At 39.0% G+C, this 21,431-nt stretch overlaps 1 protein-coding gene across 1 annotated transcript in view; it reads left to right on the forward strand.

The window, feature by feature from the left end:
* The window catches only part of SLIT3 (slit guidance ligand 3), a 533,309-nt gene that overhangs the window by 193,510 nt on the left and 318,368 nt on the right, over positions 1-21,431 (forward strand). The gene's annotated exons all lie outside the window — the stretch shown is intronic.

Genomic DNA, 21,431 nt, shown 5'->3' on the forward strand with positions numbered 1-21,431 from the left:
AATTATGGTAGTTCTGTAATTATTATAGAATACTGTAATTATTATAGGCTATAAGGGGTCAAGATTTTGTTATAAACATAATGCAATTGGAAAACTTATTTGTTTATAGCAAAGTATCATGAGAAGGATCTTAGATGTGTTTAAGGTAAATAAACAAAAATGAATCTCTGAGGTTAGCCTGTGGCTTGAAGTCATCGTTTTTCCTTGGGATTGCCCCAGTTGTTTGGTAAATTTAATGTTCTTTCATGTTATTGGCTCAACTGAAAGGTTGAGAAATACGAAACTAGAACGATGTTGATGTTCTTGACATAATAAATGATATATAACTCAAAGGCCAAGCCAATCTTAGATAGCAAGTCAGCTCATGTGATTACCAATAGTTTTCTGTTGGACTTGCAAGTAGGTAGTTGGTAGTTTTACAGGTCAGTGTCAAGTGCCGTGTTCTGTTGCGTAGTTTCTTACTTATGCGTGAGCATAAATGCCTCACTACTACCGTTTCAAGAATTTTTGGAGCAAAATTATTTGTTTAAATTATTCTTTGAAATGTATACACTTGCTATAGTCACAGTGTAAGCACCTGAATTAGTTGTCTTCAGGTCCTAACAGTAAGTTAGCAATTCCGGTGTTTGAAATACAGAATAATCAGAACTAAATAGTCACCAGCTTCTGATTCTGATAGAAAAGACACCAGCTGTCTTTTCCGTGCAAAACATTGCATCTATGGGGAGCAAGCCTGCTCCTTCCAGAGGAGCTCCAGTAGAGAGAGATCCATGGCTGTCAGGTGATAAATGTTACTAATTAACAGGTGGCCTCCAACATTTGCAGTCATTGCTGATCAGGTGGTATATTGCCCATGTTGTGTCATGGACCACCGTGTGCTAGAACAAGGAGGTAAACCCAACAGAAATGTATCACTTTTTGCTTTCAGTGACGGCAATAGCCTCACTGAATAAACATTGAAAGAAACCGGTCACCAGTACTTCTCTGTATGGAGACCAAAACCTGACATTTTGTTGGTTCAATTCAGTTAATAAATAATTCTTGGTCGGTTAAGAAAGAAAATTCCTTCATGTGGTTGTGATAGAGGTTTCTCTGAAGATCTGTATTCCAGTCACTGACCAGAAATTTCCATTGTTCGTGAACATTACTCATTTTTAGGCTTGAGATGTGAAATATCTGCTTCAGAACATGACAGATGGTGGTGGTGGGGAGGACTGAGCGTTACCCTCAGGAGAGCCGGGCTCTGGAAAAGCAGGGTGCTCCGCCGGGCAGGATGATGGAGCAGGGCAGCACAGCTGGCAGATGGGTGGATGGTGCTGGCTTGAAAGCACTGAACATGGGAACTGCCTGCTTCAGTGTTTTATTAACTTGTCATGGACACTTAGTGTCCTGTAGAGTTGGGTAAGATGAAGGCTATCCCAACTTCTTACACAAAAATCTCAGGAAGAAATGAATGGTGGTACAATCGGTTGGCTTTTCTTGGAAGAGCAATAAAATGGATGGAGGGTCATATTATGCATGCCTGCACTGGCAAGGAAAACCATCTCTTGAAACCTAGAAGAAAGTACGTATCCTGCAAGTGTGCTGAGCCTATCCACTCCTTGATTTGTACTGCCTAGTGGTGTGATTTTAGTGAGGCAAGAATGACATCCAAAATTAAAATACATTATTTGGCACCATCCTACTATATTATTAGTGCATTTTAGTTTTTCTGTTGCAATCTGTGTTTCATTTGTGGAATACATTGTCTAGCTTTAAATAATTTCTCTTTGGTTAAAACGTGACATAATTAATACCACTACAGGAGCATTTGTGTGATATTTTAAGTTAAACCAAACAATTGCTATAGGACTATTTGTAAATTATAGTAGTGGCAGAAAAATCAATTAGATACTTGTTGCAAAAACCATTGCATCAATTGCTTTTTATTTTTTCCTTCCTTTGCTTAATACAGAATGGGGATGACATGAAAATCAAGTTACCACTCTAATAGTTTTCTCTAGGACTAACAATTATATTTGTTACCAAATTAATGATAACATTCACAATTTCATTATTTTATATTGCAGTACACGCAGCCAAATGCAACAGCTATGAGGATTGTGAATTTATGGTCATGCCTTCCTAGTATCTTGCTGTATTTTAATTATTTTATTTATTCATTCTAAAATGGTGAGTGTTTCCAGGTTTTGGTAGCTACTAAGGAAAAAAAAAAGCTGCTTCGTAATTCATTCGGGTATCAGATGTTTTAGCATGTCAAAAGAGTTTGAAAAGAAGCTGGAATGCTGTTTAATCATAGTTATTATATAGACACAAATATATTAAATATATATAAAATAAATTTATAAAAATATGTATCATTTTACGGCAGTAACCACATACTCCTGAATTTCCTTCCCCTTCCTTCTCCTTAGTGCTAGTGCAGAATTGTGTTTCTTTCTGAGTGACTGAAAAGGGTATGATACTCACCAGGGAACTCTGCTGTTCCTAGTGGCGTTGAAATCTTTTGGGCACGTGGTGGGTATTTCTTGTTCCCTTGCTTCGGGATGGACAGCTGTAACAGATGTGGGGTTTGCACCCTCCATTAAGCTGTGTGAAGAGGTCAAGGAGATCCAAATTAGTGCTAATTCATCTCTTATTGCTACACCAACTGTTCTTGATCCCAAATGGCTTCCACTCGGATCTGGCACCCGAAGACTCACATGAGCCGCTTTTCTTCCTTAATGTTTTCTACAAAAGATAGATACAATAACTTCCTGTAAGCAACATGGCACAGATACTGTTAGATGTAAGTGAAGTCTTGACTTTAAAATCAGCTTCTGAATTTTGCTACAAAAATAGACCATCTGCAGGATACTTTGTTGTTCTGCTACACCCTGTATCTTGGGTTTTGGATATAAGGGAAACTTGTTTTCCGAACAGACAGTTGAGCAGCGGACCCCGGGCTGCCCGTACAGGTTGTGCAGTCCCCGTCCTTGGCGGTTGTGAAGACCAGACTGGATAAAGCCCTGAGCAACCCGGTCTGACCTCAGAGCTGACCCTGTTTCAGACTAGGGACTATCCAGGCTTCCCTTCCAACCTGGATTATCCTGGGACTCAGGGCCTTGGGTGAAGACTGGCAGGAGACAGAGACCCTGTTTCTACCGTTGTTAGCTGCAGTACGCACAAGACGACCCAGACATTTGTTCTGGCATAACGTTTTTTACTGGTCCAAAATAATTTTCCCATATATTCCTTGTGATGTAGCGTTATTTCTGTCCCTGCGAATACGCTTAGTAGAAAGTCACGCAATTAACTGAGTCATCCACATTAGTCACTACGTTTTATTGTATGAAGAGATTTCCTTACATTTTTCTTTGCTTATTTCCTTGTGACCCCTCTGAAATGACACATTTTCATTCTGAGAGAAACAGAAACATGGCCAGTGAATCTGGGTTTATAATGCACTGGGTTTTAAATTAGTTTCTGAACTAATTGGTTTCTGAACTCAGAAACCGATTTCTAAAGAAATCCTTCCCAGTAAGGATTTCTGTCTTGCCTTCTCAGGCTTTCTTTATGAAACTAGAACTCTTAATATTTTAATCCAAACCTAGTAGGGTGACAACTTCTTTTTTTTGGTGTATACTTCCAAAATAAATTTCACTTTTTCCATAAGTTGTCTACATCTGTTTGGTGAAAATTTGTTTAAAGAATGACTCAAATGCCTGATGATTATCTGTTCTGACTGACTGAGTCAGTGTATCAAATGCACAGGCACACAATTAGAAGGAATGCTCGCGCAGGAGATGACAGCGTTAGAATGGCATGCTTGAACACTCACACGTAGCGTGCAGACTTTGTACTTTATACCATGATCATTTTTTCGGGGCAGTGCGGTATGTATCATTTAGAACGTATCAGTCATTTGGAATTCAAACAAGTATCTAATTGAGTGATTGATTGTGCTCAAGAGTAGGGAAACAATAAATAACTCCGGGCATTATAATTCTGATGAATTTCTGTACTTGTTTGTACACTCGTCATTTCCAGTGGGATTAAATGGAGAGATTTGTGAATTTGTCGTATTCGGGCCACGCTCCTGGGTGTTAATGAGTCAGCTTAAATACTTCTGCTGTAATTGCACTCATTTTTAAAATACTGCTGTTATTCAGTATGTTGTAGTCTGATACAATAGGTGAAGATCAAGAGGAGACAGTAAAATCAAGTTTTGCGTAATGAAAAGGGTAGAATGAGTGATTTAAAAATGAGGTTTTGTTGGAGTGGCAGTTTGGTTTGGTTGGTGGGATTTTGTTTTGTTTTTTCTTTTTGTTTGTTTTTGCAGTTCCACAGAAACTCCCATTTCAGTTTTAGTAATGCTCACATGGCATCAAGATCTTGGCTTTATTTCAAGCAGCTAGGTTGAATAACAGTGTAGTACTACTGATATCAATATCTCCTTCGATATCGCCGGTCCCATGAGCGAGACCTTTCAACCTGGTTAGACTAAAGCTTTCCATAGTTTAGATGTAGTTAATGTTTCTGGCCACCTCTGAACCATGGTGCAATGCTCATTTGAGGGTACAGTTTAATATAGCATAAAAATATCAGTGATCATGCAGTGTTCATCCTGCATGTGTGAATGATTGCTTAGCGCTTAATATAGAATGTATATCCTTTTTAAAGGCTCAGAATAGATACACTGTAGTAGTAGTAATAGGTCATGTAAATTGGTAGGAGATAAGTCTAGTCTGTGTTATACAAGAGATCAGACGTCACAAACACAGTAGTCCATTCTGCTCTAAAACCTGTGAGTAGACTCGCATTCGCTTTCTGGGTTTTGGGTTTGTGTCACGCATCTGAATTTTGACTTCAGTAGCGTTAGTGTTTGTTCTCCTTTCTCCTGCCCTTGTAATCTGAGAATTCTTGCATTAAATGTTCACTTTAGCCAAATATCTATAATACAAGGAAAAATTAGTTTGTGCTTGTGTTTAATGGAAATGATGATTCCTTTCACATATTCTGCCATGAAACAGGACTGGGGGGCTTGATTCTGGGAGGTGCAGAGGGAGTCAAGCAGGCACTAGGACTGCTGTTCTGTTTTGTCTTTTCCTTTTATATACTTTTATAGATGATTCTTAGTATTAATTAGTATTTAATTGACAAAAAGAAATATTTCAGCCTTTTTCTAGTTCAATCAGAACTGTGTGGTACTGCTGGGTATGTCTGGATAGGGATAGACAGTGTCCTTAGTATGCTTCCCCCAAAAGTCCCATTTGGGTAGCTTGCTTTAGGTTGGGATTAGTCATCTTATTTACATTAACCGTAGATGTGTTCAATTCTTCCAGTGTGCTGAACGCCCATGAATTTCTTTGGATAGAGCCTGTGTGGCTTGTTCCACTGAGCATAAGGCTTATCGGAGGAAATTAGAAATGCGCCAGGAGGATCCTGACAAAGCTGCTCAGCTGACCCCCCAGCAGCGCTGGAGCTTGCTCCGAGTGCGCGCCTTTTCTGTATGTCCCCATAAATATTTCTATGCAGATGTAAGCGTCTCCTGTATATTGCATTGGGAGTAATTTACAGATGTCTGGTAGATCAGTTTACTTTGCAGCCCCATATACTCTTTCACCAGATGACTTAAAGCCTGTTTTCAAAGTGATGCTTGAGTACACAAAGCAGAGGGAAGCTGCTTGCTGCGTGGCTCACATCAATAGAAAGAAACAAATGTATTTTTGGTTACTTACAAATGCGTAACTGTTTGAAGAATGAATTTCCAAGGAAAGGGAAGTTGAATATATCTGTAATGGGTTATGCAGGCTTCTGGCTGGAGACCTTTAGGCTTTGCTATAGGTGTATCTTCTTATTTTCATTCAGGTGCAATGAGAAGAATACAGAGCTTTCTTTTTCTGGAGAGTGGTGTTAAGGGTTCATTGAAAATGAATCTATGAGTAACAATTTATCTGTCTGTCACTGAGATAACATTAAATCTATTAAAGATCAGCAGAAACATTAAAAAGAAGTTACGGATTAAAACAAAACCAAAGCTATATAGAAAAGAGAGCAAGATTCTTTCCTTGAATTTTTTTTTTTTAACCTGAACTTGTTCCACAGTGATTGTTTTAGAAATAAATTTCAGTAATAAAAATTAGCATGTTGTACACTGTGAAAATACAGTCAACTGAAATGATAGGGTGCAAGTCGAGGGAGTAACCATCTTAGAATTACTCAATCTGAGGAAAAAATAGTCTAAGCAAGGATACTTTTATGGCCAGGAATGGTTATCTTAACCACTGGTAATGTGAAGACTTGCCAAATGTGTTGTTTGTGATTCCCATGCCTTCTCCACCCAGAGTCTAAAGAGAAACAGAAAAACCCCAAAGTAAATAAGAGAAGGGTTTGCAAAGAAGCAGTTGTGTGCAGCTCAGGTCTGTACATCATCAGCGATGCAAGACGTAGCCAAGAATGGCATTTTGTAGCAGATGCTGTGTGAAAATCAACTGTTTTAAGTGGAGATAGCTCTTTAAACATCTTATTATAGAACCGAGTATTTGCAACAGATCTCCAGATAAAACAATTAAAAAAGCATCCCTTAATGGTGTCGCCCTCACGTTAACAACGAACTGACAGCACACTCTGTTGGTGAAAGCAAGCTCTTTGCAATTTTTTCTATGCATAAAGATGGTACGTCACAGCTCTGCTCCATGAAAACGTGCAAAGGGCTGAGGTGAAGTACCTGATAGGAGTATTTGTATGACTTACTGTGAAAGGAAGAAAACACAAGCAGTCTTACAAATTGAATCAGTGGGTGATTCTAGGGGTATTGCATATTGTACTTGTGATCTTTGTGAAATATTTGTCCTCCTTGGTGATAGAACCATCTTGGAGCCCATATAAAATATTTCTCGCTGCGCCACTCTGAAAGTGCATTCTTCTGTTGTTATTTTGGTTTTGTCATAGTGTGTCTCTTCCATGCAATTAAATCATACAATTAAATTTCACGCAATTAAAGGGAGGGAAAGGGAGGATGAGGGCAAGACTGCCTTCTTCTACTGGAATTTTTTGGGAATCTCTGTCTTTGCAAATAATTTCATGGAGTCTAAAGTTAGACTAAACAGTGTATTAAAAATGTATCATTGTATGGAAGATTGCTTCTGCCTTGGTAAACAAAAAGGGGATAGAGTTGCTCTCTGTTTGATGTGCCTTTTAGCTTCACATAGTACATTTAATTCTTCCCAGAAAGTACTCTCGTACTAATACAGCTCTTTTGAAGGTTTTCTTCAATGTCTGTATCCAAATTACAGAGTGGTTACTAGGCACACACACATACACAAAGAGAGCTCACCACCAGGCTTTCTGCTGTTGTTTAAAGCAAGCGAAACATTTATTCTGCTTTTCTCTTCTGCCTAACAATTCAGAGCACAGCATGGTTTTATTAGTTGGTTGATTGCAGTTGTAAGTCCTTTCCCTTCTACTCCCATCGCTGCTTGTTTTTCTGTGAGGTTCATGCACCATCAAAGTCCTGGTGGGAATGAGCCCAGAGGGCAATGCTGTTGGGGAGCTTTGGGGTAGGGTTGTAGAGGGAAGGAAAGGGGATTTAATATTGATAGGGAAGAGGATCTTGGGCAGCAGTTTGGGGGAAGAGTTAAAAGATTAGACAATAAATTTACTTAACAGAGACTAATCTACTGGGACTGAACTTCATATCCTGTTTTGGGATAATATATTTCCTTCTGTGCTCTGGAATGAATCTGTCATCTCAAGTCTAATAATGAGAGGCAGAGGATTTTTAATCTCTGACCCCCTTGCATATAATTTAATAAAGGCTGGTTTCTTTATCTTATTTGGAAGCTAAAATATTAAACTGATTCTTACTGCTCTTTTGAAAAACACAATTCAGCATTTTGCATTTTAAGGTTTGTAAAAATGGAATTGGGTTTTTATTTAATTGGGGACCGCAATGTACTTGCAAAATACTTGTTATAGTCCTTGTTTCAGAGCACAGTTGTTTATCTCTTAGCATCTCTGTTGAAATGCAGAGATGAGAAGCAGAGTCAGGCATGCTGTTTGCACATTCTTGGCTCCGCATCGTCACCGGATTCCATCTGACTGGGGTAGACAGAGGCGGGAGACCCAAAGCTGGCGTGTGACTTTCTGTAGCAGGGAATGATCGTTATGTGGGAAGCTGAGTGGGATTTCAAATGTGGTAACCACATGCATAATTAGCTCTAAAATCACAAAAGTTGTCCTCCTCCCTCCAACCGGCTGCTTCTCATGTGGCAGTGATTACAGCTGCTGTGGAAGTGCTGCACCACTGACCTGACACATTGACTTTGCCAAGCCACTTGGTCCTCTGCAATTTGTTGGAAAAAGCTCTCCTCAACTTTTGGGGAGCCCCAAAACCTGCTTTGATTATAAATCACTCTGTGGGCCTGAACATCGGTGTGAAAAGCTGTTACTCCCAAGGAATGTGGTGGCAGGTCTTGCTATACCTGATTAAGGAAGAGTCAGTAAAATATAGCAAAGTACAAGGTTGGCCTTCTGACGGCAAAATTAGAAACAAAATACAAAAGGAAAAAAACCCAAGCCCTTTCCTTAAAGGTCTGTCTGAAATTTAGGTCTGTGTTAAGGCAGTGTTAAGGACTGGCATCTCCTAAGGACCTCTGCCCAAAGGATGTCTCCAGCAGCAGTCAAGCTCCTTCAGAGCAAACCAACCAGTCTCTGCTCGTCGCAGACGTGTATCTGATATTCAAAGGACTTCTGAGATTCTGCTTCCTTCGTAAGCCTGGTTACCATGCTCTTTCTATAAAAAGCCTTTTCATAGAACTTATTTTTAGCTTCAGAGTTTTTACTTCGTTTTTTGTATTACGAAAGGACCAAACATGACAGGAGGTGAATTTCAGATTTGTCACAGTGAATTTTGGAGACTGAATTAGAGAGACTAATGCAGGCCTTGCAAGTAGCCCTGCAATCAAGTTCTTAGGTTTCTGTCAAAAATTAAAGTGTAGTCTTGACAGTGATTAAGAACTTATTTTCACACCTCCCAGAAGCTCAAATCTAAGCGGGCATCTTTTGAAACTATTAAGTGTTGAAGTGGTTACCTTCTTTTCAATCTTCCAGGTTGCTGTATCATATGTTCAATTCATGTTTTGGACACTTATGTTTGCTTTGGAGATAATGCTGAGGTGTGGGAGTTTGAGTACCTTGTGGTGTGATTGCACAGTTTATGCAGTATGTTATTCAGTCCTTTTCAAAAAGGTGCTTTAGAAAACCTGGGCATAGCTAATACAGCACGTTATTCTGAGAGTTAAAATTACTAGTATTAACACAGTGGGCAGTCCTTTCTTTTTGAAAAAGTGGAACTCAAAATTCAGCATACTCCTGGAGTGTGCTGGAGTCCAGATGCTCAGCGAAGCTAGTGATGGGTTTGCAATACGTGAAGTGGAACCGTGCTACTTGGTACTGGCCGTTCAGTCCGAGCTTCGTGTGTTGGGCATGCATGAACAAGCGTGGCTCTTCTGTGACTTTCTAGGTGACTTTTTTGTGGTTAATATTGGATTAGTAGATTAGCGAAATCTTGGATTTAAAAATAGAGTTAATTTAGGGACGTCAGTCCTCTAGGGAACACGATTAAAATGTGAATATTTTGTTATAATCACTGATTTCCATAGTAACAGCAAGTCAGACTCATCAGGTTCCCCAATCTCTTTTATATCCTACTGTTACCTTGTTGTTGAACAGCTTTCCTCTTCAGGGCAAAACCCAATAACTCTTATTTTCCATTAGCTGTAACAGGTCCGGTAATTAGAACAGTAAATTTTGTCCAGTAAATAGAGCATGTACTTAGCTGTGATGCTGCTGGTTTTACAGCAGAAGAAAAATGGTGGCAATGGCAGTTTTAGAACTGATTCTAGTATTTTTGTATAATTTAAACAGCAATTATGAAAAAAAACCTACTGTTTTGCTTCATCTTGATAAATTACATATTATGGATGCCTCTACTATATAGTATTTTGTCTTCAGAGAGACTTCTATTGAAATGTTTTATATACGAAGTACGTTTGCTCCTTCATATTAATTGTATAAGTGGAAGAAACAGAAGATAGATGAAAATTGACTATTCATGAATGGTAATGGGAACAAAAGCGCAGGTTGAAAGAAAGATAGTGTTTTTTCATTCGGAAAGGTGATTTTCTGTAGCGTAGAGACAAGAACACTGGATTAGAACATCTGGAATGTTTGGCTTATCCCCATTAATCTTGAAAGTCAATCTTGTGACTTCTGCAGATTTATTTCCCCCCCCTTTTTAGCACTCTGAGTCATTAAATTGTCTGCTTCATTATATGCATTAGTACATCACACTCCATAAATCTAAATAGTAACTGCTATTCTCATGAATGTAGCTATTATTTCTGGGTTTGCTGTCTGTCTGTGTGAATTCATATTGTATTTTTTTTCCCCATTTTTTTAAAGCTTCCAAAGTTACCTGTTTGCTTAGTAACAAAGGCCTAAAGCCACATCGGTGACCTCAAGGGGGTCTGATGCTTCATTCAAAGCAGGCAGACTTTTAAATCACATTTCTGAAGAATTCTTTGAACTGTTGCTAGATGGTAAACTTACTTTTCACACACTCTCTCTCTCTTTTTTTTGTTAAAAAAGGGGCGGGGGGGGGGAAGTCACAGGTGGGATGGGAAACGAGGCACCCTGTTTCACCTCTGCGGGTTGTCTCTCCAGGTCAGGTCCAAGGGGCTTTTAACTGGGCTCCTGGGACAGGCGCTTGTGTAGTTGGTGCTTGTTCTATGAGTAAATAAATGACTTCAGCCTCCAGGACTGTCTCCAGGGCCTTTCACCAACACTATAAATTCTTATTATCCAGACAAAATGAAAAACTATTTCTAATAGAAAAAGCAGGTCTTTTGTTTCCTTTTTTTCTTCAATTCTTTTAAGGCAAAAGAAGCCAAGCAAAATTGCCTAAAATATTACAACCTTCAAGCAGATTTTGTTCTGCTCCCCTGCGTGGTCTTCTGTAATTAATTGTGTAACACACTGAAGCACGCGGGGTTTTCAAAGAGAGAAACAAATGCGAGTGACTCTGCATTCCTGATGTACCCTACAAATACTATGAAGGGCTTAAGAAATGTGGTTTGCAGTGTATTTTCATAAGCTAGGATGTCATTTTAGCATTAAGAAGGTTTATTTGACTGATTCTACAGCAGGAGGGGAGAGCAAAGTGGTTTATGCTTTATGGTTTTCCCCTTACTAGGAAGTAGAAGCAGCAGGGCAGGCTGATGTCTTCCTGATGCTAGATGTCACTTTGCAAAGATTTTCTCTGTAAGACACAGTTTGGGGCTTCTCTATTCTAAATTTTTAAGTTAGTGAAACTGTTTAAATAGCAATAAATCATTCTTCAGGCTGGCCAGAATTAAAAGAGGTCATGGGCTAAACTGCGAGTACTGAAATGGTAAACTATTTTTAGTATCTTTAGAAACATTTGCTTCCAAAGTTTATATTTGTTGTATTCTGAGTGTGTTACAGCTGAAGAGGTTTTAACATTTTGATCTCAAAGTCTAGAGTTTTAAATAAAGTCTGGGAAAGATTGTTACTCATTTCACTAGTGCCACTTGCAAAGGATTTTTCTAGCGGTAGTTACAATCCCCCCACTGTAAAATAATACCTGCAGATTAGATGGCCCGAGAGCTCCTCGTTACCTTTGTCTTTTGTCCTGTTTTGTCCCTGACAAAGTTACCTAAAAGGTGGAGTTTTCTCACCAAGCCCCTTTCATAATTCTCTGGCAATGAGGAGGGACCCTAGCATAAAAGTAAATTAGGCCCAAAAATTAGGGTTTTTTTTCTATGCCGTGTGAAATGACCACGTTTGAACAGACGGCTGCCGAATATTCCCTTTCTAGGAGTTGGGGGGGGGGGGGGGGGAAGTTATAGTCTTTTCTACAGAAATGCTTTTCTTCAGCAAGGTTTTAAATGTAAAGGTAATCATCAGCTTTTACAGAGAAGCTGGTCTCCCTTAGAGGGTCTTTCAGCTTCATCAGTGTAATGGATAGAGCGTGATCTGAAGGCGTATGAAATGCATGGTTGATTTGCTTTGTGTCAGTTCACGTGTGTTTGTGACAGTCTTTACAGTGCCTGTCACATCTTAAGCACTGTAAACACAGTTGAAATCCAAACATAATATTCAGAGTGTGATTTCTTATTTAAATTATGGAATAAATCGTTTGTGGTTTTATTCAGTAGATGAACAGGGACCGTTAGTTTTGTGAGCAGTAAGTATTGCATTTTAGGCTCTTTAATCCTCATGGTATCTTTCCTGAACTTCCCATCACAAGCTGAAGAGCTCTCTTGGGACCTGGGGTGGAAGAAGGTAACTGCAAATTTTGGAAGTACAGAGAGACCGACCTTATTTTTGCTAATACTCTTAGCCATCCAGTCAGTCTTAGCTTTCTTCATTGAATTTTTCTTTCAAATCTTTCATGGGACCTCTGCATGGACTTGATTTAAATTATTTTTGTTAAAACAGTGTTCTGTGTTTATACTAATAGTGGGAAAAATAGTGTAGAGTGTAAATAATAACTTAGGGAAGGGAAGGAAAAAGATGAAGCTATGGCCAACAGTGCAAGGCAGGCAGAGAATAAGTATTTTCTTGGTGCAAAAAAAAAAAAGGATTAGAAAAGAGAGAAGTGAAGACAAATAGTATGTAGCTTAATGTAGTCACTGGAGATGTTAATTATTTCAGTAGTTAGATTATTTCTGTAGCGAATATATAGTGAACAGTGAATCTATGCTCTGCGAGAACGGTCTGAGAAATATTTCAGTTTTAACTTGTATTTGAGTTACTAGTGTGAAAAAGATGCTTTAAGTTGCTTCAACATAGGAAAAATACGCATTGTTTCATACCTTCACAACTACAGGAGTCAGTAAATTTCCTTGAAATAACACACTGAAAAACTTGATATAAAGTTTCCCATTGTGGTTCACCTTCAAGTATATAAAATATAGATTATAACCAAAGTAGTACTTTTCAGCAAGTTTGGAGGATGCGGTATCTGTGCGTTAAAGGAAAAGTTGCAATATGTCTATTTCTGTTGCTCAGACTTCTCCGAGTAGCTTTATATGGTCACAGTTGATCTATTAGAAACTATAGTTGCTGGAAAAGTTATGAAAACATTGGCTAATATTTTACAGACTTGAGTTTATTTTCCCAAGGATTTTACCTTTCATTTATCCCAGAGCCTTTCTTTAACAAACTGGGTGGTGAAAATATCGTATTACATTTGAATGATGGTACACTGGACCCAGCTTTCTCCAAATGTGTGACGTACAAGATGGAAGTGTGTGGGCACTAGCTCATAAAGTAAGTACAGATGTCTATCGTATGCGACCTGAGCTTGGGTTCTTCCCGGTGTGTTGGTGTCCCCACAGGTGTGCTGAGGCTGAGCGTGCCACCGCGAGAGCGGGGGGGTGGCGTTCTGCTTACAAAAACCCAAAGGAACCAAGGATGTAAATTGTATTGCGATGGTTTGATAAAGCGATTTCTGTAGCTGGATCTGAATCAAACATTAACGATGAGCTTTGTTTGGTGGGATGAACAGCGTCTCGTGGTTGGGAGCTGGAAAAGGCAAGGTGAGGACAGGGCGTTAGTTTTGTCTAACAGAGCAAGGCTGCCTCCTTTGCTGACAGAACCTACAATAATAGAAGATGAAGCAAAGTCCCATTTTGCATACACATTGTTTTAAATGAATCTCATGCCTTTATTTGCAAGAAGCATGGGTGTTTTCCTCGGCACGACAAGCCCAATCATTACCTGTGAAAGTCCATGCACTCAGCTTCTTCAGGCAGTGTGGATAAACTTTGTAGTTAGTCCAGAGTGAGATTTCTAACAGCAAAGTTGTATATTTATTATGATACAGAGAAATAGTTACACAATAATCTTGCATATTTAAGTGTTCTAGTTACAGAAGCAAACCCAAAATATATTGGAATCCTATTTTTAAATCTACCAGTGGTCAAGACGGCATATGACAGGGTTTTTTTAAATGGTTGATATGGCAAAGGATACATGTGGATTACCTTTCTTAACTACAACCAAGATGTTGTAGAAGTCTTAAATTGAGAGTTAGAAAAAAAAGGTGTTCACTTTACGCAAGTCGTCTTAGACTAAAATTCTTATTGTGAATATTTATGTGAAGAACAGATGTTAATCCAAATTAGAAAATGCCTAAAGACAAATATTAAAGAATTTAAAAATGTGATTATTTGTTCTGAGAACCTAATTTTAAGGGAGATGTTCCAATTTTTGACCATGGAGCCATTCACAGGCTCCAGCCAGAATGATGCATGGATTAAATTTTTAATATTTGAAGCAGTTGATGAAATGCTTTCAAGATTTAACAGTACCAGTGTCAAAACTATTATTTATGGAATGTAATCGGTGAATTTTTGCTGTTTGATCGTTTGGACATGTAGACATGAAATATATCAGAAAATGTATTTGTTGTCAGCGCTGATAGGAACCTTTATAAGCTACTGCAAGAACCGTTTGTTCTTGAGAATGAGAGGCCAGTCAGTGCGGATCACGAGGTCTGAAGAAGCTGCCAGTTTAACACTGTGAATGTGGTGGGTTTGGTTGTTTACCCTCAGGAAGTAGAATTGTCTGTAGAGTAGAGTAAGAGCTTAAAAATATGTCGTTTCACAGCTTTCGGATTTTGTTATCTTTACTTCACACCCTGGGTGCCAGTAGTGGCTGCGCGTAACGAGTCTGTCCAGATTTCAGTAGTGGCTGAAAACGGAGGGCCCTGCATTCGATCAGTTCTCAGCAGCCTGCAGCGCGGTCCTTTAATGAGGCTTCTCGCTCATTACCAGGGAGGGAGCCCCAGCATTTTGCTGGCAGAAAAGAAGTGGCAATACAACAGCGAGCCAGAGTCGTTCTTTCCCTGAGGAGCTGCAGGAGCCCAGCGCTGCTCCAGACGTCCCGGTAGTTGGGGCTGGGCTGCCTGAATCCGCCTTTGCTCAGCAGCAGCTGAAAGCGAGGGGGCTGGGGGGGACGCGCTGGGCGGTGGGTGCCGGCTGCCTCCCTCTTTTTCGCATTCTCACCATGAAAGCAGCAAGGTGCACAGGGCTCCGCGGCAGCTGAGTGAGGCGGGGGCATGCGTCTGGACCATTAAAACGTGTTTTAAAAGGACACCGATTCATGTCCCGTATGCTTAAAGCAACCACAAAGGCAATTAAGGGAGTGGACCGAGTTGTGGTTACCGTTAGGCTGAGATGTCCGTGATCAGCAGAGGGCACCATACCCTACCTGTGGGAAAGGCAGGGTGAGTTCAGGTTTGCCTTACTACACTTTAAGAATTGCATTATGACTTTGATCTTCAGCAGAGATTGAGGTTCAATGATTTTAATGCTTTCTACATGCTTTCTTTTAAGGCTTTTGAACCATAAAGTGACATTATTTCAATCTTACAGTACAGTGTTAAAAAGAAAATTTCGGGTGGGTAATCTGCTCCAATATCTGCTTTCCAAAGGCTGTGGGACTTCTAGCTATGTACTCACAGCATTTGGAAGCTCAGCTTGTGATTTCAGAATGAGTAAGATTATTCAGTTATGACTTAAAATTCTAAAACCAAGGAAAAAAGCACTACTTTTTAATTTTTTTTTTTTAATGGAGAAAGGTTGAAACAGACCAACAGGAGAGTTGCAGAGTTTGCAGAGTGAGGGTGGTGGTAATTTTACATTGCCAGAGTTGCTACACGAGGAAAGGTATCTGAAAATTAATGAACAAAGCTTTTCTAAAAATCATACCCGCTTCTGGCTTGCTTTTCCATAAGAATTGCAAAGAAATTTAATTTTATTGACAGTAACCCCTGAAAGAGCCAGAAAAATGATCGATGAAAACAAATGGTTTGACTAGGAAAACAAGTATTTAATTAGTGAAACGCTCACAGGTTTTATTGGAAGGTGCCGGCCCTGCCGTGGCACAATCCTTCCTTTCCTCTCGCAGTACAGCAAAATGTCCTCAGCTCCTTCTTACTATTCCTAAAGACCATGCAAGCGTTTAGCTGACATAAATTACTATTTTGGTGCAAGAAAATGTTGGAGCTTTTCTAATACAAGAAAGGAAAGGAAGAAGCTACAGACATCAATTGTGTTTTTCAAACTATACAAGTTAGCTTTAATGTTTTTATCAGAGTGCATCACCCCACATAATTTCTCAGTCTTTTTATAGCTTTACTAATGATGTTCTCATTTCTTCTATAATCTGTTGCAGTCCTACACATTAGATTCAGTGATGACTTTGCAGAAAACATAGAATATGATGTTGGCTGGGAGTCCCTTCCCTGGAGGTACGAGACATTTGAGTTAGGTGAGAGAGGGCAAAGAGTTTGCAGTTTTTCCTGGCAGTGGTTCAGTGCATTTCTGTATTTGTTGTGACTCTGAAAAAGCCTTTTATTTAGTCTTTGCATGAGATGCTGCTTGCCTTTCTTTTTGGAATTGGTGAAAGTTGAGAGCATTTCATATCCTCAGAGACTTTACATTTTTCACTAGCGTATGTCAGTGTGGCAGAAAACTTAGATTAATAACACCTATGGCAGAGCGAATACAGGGTCTGAGAGATTTGCAGTTTATTCAGGGAGAACAAGATTAGGGTATCGGTTGCTAATCTGGCTACTGCTACAGGAATAGAGCAATCTATATTTAATTTACTTTTTCTGAGGATGATATGAAAAGGAAGAAACCATTTTATATGCCAGACAAATGTGAGTGTGTTATTTTGATACATTGTCATGGAAATGTTTTAAGAGGCCAAACGTGGTTAATAATACATAAAGTTGTAGATAATGCATTAGTTAAGTCAGTGAGTTATGCAGGTCAATGAACTGAAACTGGTGTTATAAGGAACTGAACAGAAAATTAATAATTTAATACCGTATGTATTTTCTAAAGCTGAAGATAGGCAGAAGAAGAGATGGATAAATACAGTATGATGGATAGAAGGAAATGGAGAGAGACGGATGATTTGTGTAATTCATCAAGCTGTCATTTACAGTAAATAGGAAAATCTGTTTTCTGTCCTAGATCAGCCTTCTTTGCTTGTAGGTTAGCTTCTGCTCTGCCTTTTATTCCTCTCAAAAGGTTTTTCAGAAGGTTAAAGCCTCAGGAATTTAAAAATCCCCATGTAAACTAGGTGTTTTTAAATAACTTTTGTGTTCAGTTGTGGGAAGTACACAGTGTCAGCTTCCCTTCTTCACTGCTGTCACTTAAGGAAATGTTTTCTAGCAGAGTGGCGGGGGTTGATACAGGATTTGTGGAGCGTCATGTTTCATGACGTGGGAGAGCGGGCTGAGTCCTGGCGCAGGAGGGCATGCTTAATGCCTGTGACGTTGGCACTGGAGGTTTATGGCAAGTTGAAGACTACAAAATCTTACACTGTGCAACACTGGCCATTAAGCAATCAAGTATGCTGTATCTGTAGAGCTTCTAGATTTATCCTGAAACAATTTTATTTGTTCTTCCCTGACTGCTTTTAACAGAAACAAGTCAGTGACTGAAATATGTAAACTGCATAAGATACCAGTATGTAATCTCCCCCACCCCCCATTAGATAAATAATGTTTAAAAATTATTATTTGCCTACCTACAGCAGTCAGGCCATTGAAGTCTTGCCCAATGAAATTAAACAATGATTAAAGTAACTGAGGGACCACAATATCCTTCAGGGTTTCTCATGAAACATCAGTAAAGCCACATGGAGCAGATCAGGTGCTAAATGTTGCTCTTCCAAAGGGTTCTGTGGAGCAGCTATAGAGTGTTCAGTCTTGCAGACCTTTTTTTATGATCTACTTGTTTAGGTAAGCACTGAGATATTTTCTGCTGCAGTCTGCACACCAACTCTGAGTACCAGAGATCAAATTAAAAACTATTTCCTGCCTTCCCAAAGGACCTACGTTACCTATAAACCTTGTTTACCTTTGGGCCATGATTAACATTTCCCCAGAAGAAAGGATTTCAGATAGCCTGAAAACGAAATGCAGCACAGTGATGCATGTGCTTATAGTATCGATATGAGAAGCGGGAAACAAGTTAAAAATATTTTTAATTCTGTGATTTCTCGTTTGATTTTGGTTTGTTTTGTTTCTTTTTTGTTTGCCACTTACCTAGTAATGGAGGGATGAGAAAATATTCATGCTGTGATTTTCAGTGGAGAATAACAATAACAGTCAGGTTTCTACATATTTCCAGTGTATTTTTACTTTTTTCTTAACCCATGTCCTGGTTCATGTGCCAGCAGAGAACATCTATATAAAAGTCAGTTGTTTTTTGGATATCAGAGCATCCATACTATATGTTCCCTACAGGTATTTTCCACCCCGACATGGGATACAATTGCCTGTCCTGGACTGTGAGTTCCATGTATGGTACTACCGAGATTTTATAACGTGGTAGGAAAAATCAAGTTGGTGAGTGAGGTGGAGAAAAACATCTGTTTGTTCAAAGAGAGTATCGTATAGTGTGGGTGTGTACGTCCTACACTTGAGGAGGAGGCAACTAAACGTCAAGCTTACTCTCTCCCGTGCTTCAGTAATTCACACCGCTACTGCCTGTGTGGAGAGGCTTTAATGAAGCTCACCCTCCCCACGTGTCCCGCTGCTGTGCGTTCTCTCTCTCTCAGTAATGTGCTGCATTAGCTGCATTTAAGGGCAGAGCCTCCCCATGACATTTCGGCTTCACTGGTCATCTTCGGTTTGGTATAGTGAGTCTGGCATCTTCTCTTTCTCTGTTAGAGTATTAAGATCTTTACAGATCTGGGGTCTCAAAACCAGTAAATACCTCAGTGTTATGTTAAAGACGTGATTCAAAATGGAGTTTTGTTTTGTTTTGTTTAGGATCCCCAAAATTGATATTATTTACTAAGTGCCCACCATTTGGGTAGTTGAGATGAGATTGATCATATCTCTCCAGTGACTCGTTAGGAAGAAGTGACATCAACAGCTCATAAGCTTGAGCGCACAGTTTAGGATCTGTTCTTGCTTATGGCTTCCCAATAAATAGTGAAAAATCTACCAGCGTTCCAGGTCAAAGGGTAAAGCATGAGTAGTGAAAAAATCTTTGCTAAAGGCAAACATTTTAGATTTTGCCAACAAGCTTATGCAAATGGCATTAATTATTAAGAGCATGACTTCTGTGTCATATGGCATTTATGAAATTGAAAACTAATCGACAAGGCACTTCATTTTAGAAGAAATCAACACCAGTGTTTTAGACCTATTGGCTAGGTTAGGGGTCTTCAACAGTTGTGTTTTTACCCTTCGTTCTACTATGGCTAGCCCACATAAAATGAAAAAAACACGTGAACAAGATACGAATCAGCGCAGAATGACAAACGGGATGGTGCGGTCTTTCTCAAACCAGGTGCCAGAAAATGGAAGAGACTTGATTATTTGGCAAGTGTAATTTAACACTGTGCTCATATTTTAAATTTAGATTGTAGAAACTTTCTACAGGTGTCGCTTTGAAGTAGTATGTTTTGTAAGTAGTAATAAAAGTAGTTCTGGTGAATGTTTTTTCTGTCATTTGTGGTTTGTGTGCATTTGAATAATGTAAAAATATCCCATGTAAACTGATAGGCCAGTGGTATCAGAACATCGCTGCTTGGAATCGAAAGTCGACAGACAAGCAGATCAGTTTCTGCATGTGTTTTTGGAAAGGTTTAAGGAATTTGCAAGTTAGTGGAAACAGCATCTGTCAACTATTATTGTAGTGTTGCTCTTCCTCGTTTAGCAAGCTGTCAACCAGTAAATTATCAGAAAATCAGGCAAATGTATTTTTGTATACAGGCCTTGTCAAGTGGTGGAGGCCTGTTTGTGTCTTTTCTTGGCAATGACACTGTAGGTTCATGTAAAAAATCTAAGCAACCTATTACTTCACTGAAAGATATCCAGTTAGGACAACTGAAAATACTTGCTTTCTGCTATAATAAATATTTAATAACTCTGCTGTAAATAAGAACCAGTTGGAAAACAGAATTTAGTAGCAGGATACTTCAGATTTCTCTGAAGTGAGCTAAATGCTCCTTCTAGCAGTTAAGCCTTTACAGATGTCAGCTGAGGAGAACAAACATCTTCATTATTTATTTATCACAAGTGAAAGCTGATTTGCTACTTGTTCATGTATATGTTACTTTCATTTAGCTGTCTCCATCATGCCCACTTCAAAGAAAGTAATAAGCTGAGATGCTAAAATAACTTCTTTTACAGATGCTTTTCTTCTCTCAAGGTAGATATTATGCAAGAGAATCTTGCAGAAGGAAAGACATAATAAAGGAAAGACACTGTCCATCTGAAAAACTTTTCCAGGAAATGCTCTTTTTTCATGAATTTGCATATAATTTCGTTTATGTTAAAGTCACCGTAAATACTTTAATATAAGTTGTTATGTTTGCATATGTGTCTCCTTCAGAGATTTCAAAACCCCAATTTTAGAACTAGATGTTTGCAAGAAATGTATTCAGACCTGTTGAAGAAGAGGAGCTTGGCCCCAATCTTTTGGATTGACCATTTTACTACCTTTTTCACCATATGTGACCGAAAAGTATTTTTAAATTCTGGGATTTTAAGACTGAGTGAAGATTTTATGCTCACTGCAAGAAGGATCACAGGAAAGATTGCTTAAAAATGAAAGGCGTGGGGGGAGGAAAAGCCTCAAACTATTCCATACTCTTTTGTGACCTTCTAAGATTCTGAGTTGATACTGCAATGAAATTTTTCTTCTGAATGTAATGTTTACTTGAGGAAGATGGTGTTGAAGAAAAAAAAAAATCCCCCTCTTTATTTTAGCTTTAACATTCTTCGGATCACTCAGCTGCTAGATTGTGCTGTGCACTGTTTGAAAAGAAGCAGAAATTGCGAGATAAGATCAACTGCTCACCTGGGGAGACTTACGAAAGTTTCATATTTGAAGCACATGTTCCAAATGCTAGTCAGGAATGGATAGCGTTAAATTCTTACATCTGGCGCAGAACTGCTTGCTTTTATGTTGGTTTCTTTTCTTGTTTTATTGTTTAGAAGGATAATAAAACCTCACAATAATATCTCATAATCAGTATAGCATATCTCCAGGCACCTTTTGCATGTTGTATTTGCCAAGAACGTACGTCGTAGTTTATTTTGCCTACAGAAATGTTCAAGGTTTGCATCTGGATCCCTTTGGAAATAAATTTACGATTTGTACCAGTGCAAAAAAGGAAGAGGAAAATATTCCGCACTGGATGAATATATGGTAATTCATTTTGGCTGGGTGGTAAACAGAATTAATTATCCAAGCAAAAGATACACCTTTTGGCACGGCTTCAGCTGCTGCATATTGCCATAAATGTTTCAAAGCCAAGGTTCCAGCCATTTCCGTTTGGCATTGGTGTTCGTTTGCTGACATAAGTTAGTTCTGAGTAAACTG

The sequence above is a fragment of the Calonectris borealis genome, chromosome 15 (genome assembly GCF_964195595.1).
Source record: "Calonectris borealis chromosome 15, bCalBor7.hap1.2, whole genome shotgun sequence".
Taxonomy (NCBI): domain Eukaryota; kingdom Metazoa; phylum Chordata; class Aves; order Procellariiformes; family Procellariidae; genus Calonectris; species Calonectris borealis.